Here is a 5,643-nt window from a genome sequence, read left to right as displayed (position 1 = left end):
GGCATGTCCCACCGGGAGGAGGCCCCGCGGCAGACCCAGGACACGCTGGAGAGATTATATCTCTCGGCTGGCCTGGGAACGCCTTGGTATTTCCCCGGATAAGCTGGAGGAGGTGGCTGGGGAGAGGGAGGTCTGGGCCTCTTTGCTTAGGCTGCTGCCCCCGCGACCCGGCCTCGGATAAAGCGGATGAAGATGGATGGATGGATGGATGGATGGATGTAACTACAGCCCAGCCCATGCAGCAGTATATGAATGACTAACCTCGTATTGTGGATGGATTATCTCAGTTGTTCTCCTGGCTGAAGTTTGGTCCTTTTACAGCATCCTGCCATGCGATTACATTTGTTCCTGACCACCGAGAACACTCACGTTAAAAAAGTTAGCTTGTTTATATTATGCTAACATAGCTGTGTCGCTAGCGGTCACGTAGCACATCATTATATACCAGCTAGCCCAACTTCAGTAACCCTACAAACGTCACTGCTGTTTAGTTTTCTGTCTTCATTTATGCTGGAAGTGATAGCAGAGCTGTACGTTTTAATTTGTTTCCAAAACCCCGCAGTCAGGACATGCTATATTGTATTTAGATAGAAGCTAGCGAGCTAACTCCCTGCTAACTTCTAACTCCGTTAAATGTCATAAATTCCGTTTTCATGGATGCCTGGATGTTAAACTCAATTGTTACACCTGGTAGAGCAGAACGCTGATCATTTTATTAAAGATGAAAGACTTAAGACAGTTTTTCAACTCTCAGTAATGCCATAGTGATCGTTTGATATATGGACCTGCAGTGGAGTTTAGACCCAGACACGGCTAGTGACGTCAGACTGAACAATCGGATTAGCTCTTCCATCTTGTTGGGTAAAGATCTTACATTACCCATGAGAATGGATGGAATGCTTGGTTTGTACCGTCTCCTTCTTTCCTGGTATTTCACTCCAGCCCTGCGTCCCCTCCTCCAACGTCGTAATTCCTTCAGAATCTTGGGTCGCTCCTCCGGGAGTACTTTCCTGTTGCCCAGTGCTAGCAGCTGCTCCCTACTGTAAACAATGGCTTGGCTTACAGATTCTCCAGAAGTGGTGGTAAAAAAGTCCCAAAAAGAGTAGAAGACATACTACTATCTCTCACGAAAATTTGTGGGTCCATGTCCCGTTGCACAACAAATAAAACACAACCAAGAGTGTCGGGTAAAAACAACTTAAAGCACAAGAAAAAACAGAAATGAAAGAAAAAAGCTGGGAGCTGAGGAAACAGGCTGCCTACCGTGGAGCCATCTTGGACTGCTAGGAAGCGCATAGCCCGGACGTTACGGTCCCTCCTGGTCGCGGACGTGCGACCTTGACCTGTTGGCGAACAGGGTTAGTTCAGTTTGGCTTGACTGTGGGGTACAGGGCATCCTGGAATAAGCTAAGAGTTTGAGTCTCTTTACTGTTTGGAATGGTATCTGCGCTTTTTTTTTTTTTTTTTTTTTTTTTTTTTTTTGGGCAGCAAAGGTTGGACCTTGGGTGTTGGACACTTTTAAATTGAGTTAGGGATTTTAGAGATGAGGCCAGAAACTGTTGGACAGATACTGGTTAATTGATCACAAAAAAGTTGGACTTTATCGGTTGGACCATTAACTTAAATTTGTCGAAATTGTTTAGGCGCTAAAGCTGTCAGGCCTGAGAGTGATTGTAAATATAAGACGTCTTTGTAATATAAAATAAGAGAGTTTGGTGTGAGAGGAGGCGGTGAAACGCTTAGAGTATTAACGGCTTTATAAACACTGTTGCAAACAATGATACATGCCTATAATTAAGACGCTGATTTGGCTGATTATAATATTACAAATAAAGTTTTGAATGACTACGGTGAATGTTTGATGTTTGGCTGGGTTCTGATATAGAAGAGACAAATCATGCATGATTTAGACCGGCACTTCAGTCGGCAGGGTAAGATTGAGTGATAAATACGGGGGGGATTTGTTTCAGTTTTGTGGTGTGAAGCAGGATTTATAAGATTTTTAAGTGGTTCTTGGTTCAGTTCAATAATATAAGCAGTTACATTTGATTTACTTTTGGTTTTATCATAATATAGGGTGTGATCAAGCACGAATTTCAGCACTAGATGTGGTGTAGTAATTTCATTTTATTTAGATTGTGAGATTATTCTCTTATCATATGTTATCTTATATTTGTAGTTAAAGTAGTTGAATTAGGATACTGCTGTAGGTCATATAATATCCTTTAGTCTAGATTGTGTGCGGTAGTTTCCATTATATTCTTGGGTTAAAAGAATGTGACCATTTTTGGATTTGTTAGACAGGTGTGCATTACCCTGTACCCTTGATCTGCTGTGAATGTGTTACACTGTTTCTTGACATTTCATACTGCTGAATCATGAAGAGAATGTTGTGTGCAGAGGACCTTGTGCCGATAATAGAAGAGACAGACCACATTCCATACCCCCACCTTTACAGAGAGCAGAAAGACAGGGAGCCGAGGTCATAACTTAGGCGCCGTAACAGAGAAAGAATGTGAATGTTTAGGCTTTTACGACTGGGTGGGGGCCACTAGAGACTATAAAAAGCGGAGTAGCCCGTCACCATTTTGAGATTTGCTGTGACCCTCTTCATGCATGTCTCCCCATCCGGATGGCTTGTGCTCATAAGTGTTGAATTGTATGGGAATAAAGGATTGTTGATTGAGCATTTATACACCGAGTATTGTCCTTCCTTCAGCCCAAAGATTAAAAGAATTGGGAGATTTTAACAACTTGGTGCCTGGTGACCCGGATCTTTGGCGTGCTGAGGAGGGGCAGATTTGGCCTGTGGTGAGATCGTGGGGCGAGGCGAACAGAGGACCGGTCCAAATATAAAAAGGTAAGCACATCCTGTTGTATTATAAATACCAAATGTGCATATTGGGCTTTCCAAATTAATCTGTTCGCTGAGTTACACGTATTTTCACATTAAATTGTCGATGTCTGGTTTTCGGCGCGAGATACTAACAACATAAGTTGAGGCTGATTTCCAGTGTGTCATAGGAACTGGCTCTAGCAAGATACTAAAAACATTCTACGTTGAGACTAGAGTTGCAGCCCACGTTACCCTCCACATTTAACTTTGTCTATGACTGGCTTCTGTTGCAAGAAATGGGGAAAACTTCTAAGACGCGGCCAAAGTTTAGCATATGAAATAGAGGTGAAATAGAGTCTGGCTTATGGTGTGCTTGCATTTTCAAAGGTGAGCTCAGAGGTTTCTGTGTGTGTTTCTGCTTGTGAGACGCGCTCTTTGTGTGTTTCTGTGTGTGAAATATGAACATGGTGACAGTGACGGTTGATGTGTGAATGGGAGGACATTAGAGCAAAGACACATTTTAGGATCAAAGGTTGATGCCTAGTGGACCTGTGGAAATTAAGTTTGTTCATGGTGTGGCAACCCCCCTGTCTGTGGACGCACAGGCCGGTCCAGCGGCGTCTGGTTAGCCGAGGTGGCGACTTGGGACGTTAGAACCCCCACATAGCTACAGAGTAACACTGAAACTTCTGTGTAATCATGGGTTTACATTTATTCTGGACTAGAACAAGACACATTTTGCGAACAAAGGTTGAGTTCTATATTAGTAAAAGAGAAAGGTTGAATTCCTCGTTTCAGTGATTGAAATTGCTGTTTGCCTCTCCCCTGACGAGTGTGAAATTAAATAAAGAGGGAATTTGGAGCCACATAGAGATAGACGGGCATAATTGGGTGTAATACTCTGTGGTGTAAGAAAAAAGGAATAGAGGAGTTAAAGTAGTAAGAGGTGAGTAGTGGTGTGAAATATGTTGGGTTTTAAAACTGACGTAGAGAAAGGAGAAATAGAGGGAGAGTGGAGAATTATTGAGAAGCAGAGAGAGGAGTGTGTTGGGAGACTGGCATGCAGTCTGCACTGTAAAGGTGGGCGTGTTGCCTGCCGGTCTATTTAACAGTGATGAAGTTGATATTAAATAAATCTCTTAGTGTGTTAATACAGGTGGCTACGGACCTGGACCAACCGCCCCCCACAAGCACAGCGGCCGAAGCAAAAGTATAGTAGTGGTAACCACACCCAGCAAGAATCAGCAGCTGTGGAAAAGACAGCAGCGAGGAGAGAATTAGAGGAGAAATTAAGAGAAGTTTTAACACATAAAACTGGGGCCAACGGACTTGTGGAGGATGGGAAGGCGTCCGGAGCATCACAACAAAAGGTGAAACAAAAACACACACAAGCAGAGAAATGTGAGAGAAAGGCTCCTTTTAAGGTAATGCCTTGTTTGAGAAAAAAGTAAAAATAACCCGCCTACAAATGCACACACACGCAATGAAAAAACAGCTTACACTCATGAACATGTGTGTGTGTGTGTGTGTGTGTGTGTGTGTGTGTGTGTGTGTGTGTGTGTGTGTGTGTGTGTGTGTGTGTGTGTGTGAGAGAGAGAGAGAGAGAGAGAGAGAGAGATTTGTTTTTATGTTTTAAAATTTCTCATGAATTATTATGGAAGCTTGTCTTTGTAATCTTGTGCTTACTATCATTAATCATCATGTCTCAATTTAATGCCATAATTTCTTCATGCTTCTGAGCACATAATAGCTGTGTGCAGCTGTCATAGATATCATAGATAACATACTCGGAAGCAAGCAGGAAACAGTGACAGGAACATTTTATTTTGTGACTGCAGAGTCATCAAAGGTCAAATTATACTTTTCTGAGAGACAAATTTGATGTCGGTGCATACCAGACCCACGAGATCTTGGTTTAAAGGCGCCTTCATACTGTGCAGTTTCAGCAGTTTGTTGCGATCATGTGTGGCATGATGCCACAATGTGTGACGTGGATCACTAAATTTTGGCGAGAAGTCAAGATTAATGCATAAAGGTTGTATAATGATAACACAGACTCACGTAAGTATGATAGTGATAACAGCTGCAGAACACATCATACAAATAAGGCTTCTGGTGCAGCAGCTCAACTAGATTTTATTCTTTTTTGAAATCCCAAATGTTTTTCTTTCCCACACTTTACTTATATTTGTTACATTTAAGTTTGCTTTGTTTTTGAGTTTCTTGGGTTTTTTTGCACAAATAAGGGAACCGATTGATCCGTGCTCATTTTATTCTCCAGTTAGTCAGCTGACATAAGTCACTTTAAAAATCACAATAGTGAAATTGTGTCATGTTAAATGTTAAATTTCTTTCTTTTTTTAACACAGTGTGCTTTGAACCCGACTTTGTCCAAGAAATTTAAAAGCATCCCATTTTTGAACATCACACATTTGACTTCAATCTTTAGGTGAGCAATCCAGACTCAGAGGCAAAACTGTGGAGGGACTTTTCCCAGATATGGTCCCAAATTTCATAACTTTTGCACATACAGTTCTTGGGGCTGCTGTTAACTCTACTGGTAGACAAAGAAAGATTAAGAAGAATTTGTTTAACATTCAGTAGCTTCATTACTAGAGCCCCCAGATAGGTTTACAGCTGCTACATAGTACGTTATTGTGTTGTTACTAAGCTGGACTGTTCTGCCTTTTCTGTGTTCATTCATCAGCCTTTCTATTATCTCAAAACTATCTGAAACGGAAAGACAAGAGACACAGTAGCTGGTTTCTACCACTTAATGTACTTTTTCAGACATAGCAAAATACACT

Source organism: Rhamphochromis sp. 'chilingali' (genome assembly GCF_963969265.1).
Source record: "Rhamphochromis sp. 'chilingali' genome assembly, chromosome: 2".
NCBI lineage: Eukaryota > Metazoa > Chordata > Actinopteri > Cichliformes > Cichlidae > Rhamphochromis > Rhamphochromis sp. 'chilingali'.
The sequence above is the reverse complement of the archived record's forward strand: the minus strand, read 5'-3'. Positions refer to the sequence as shown.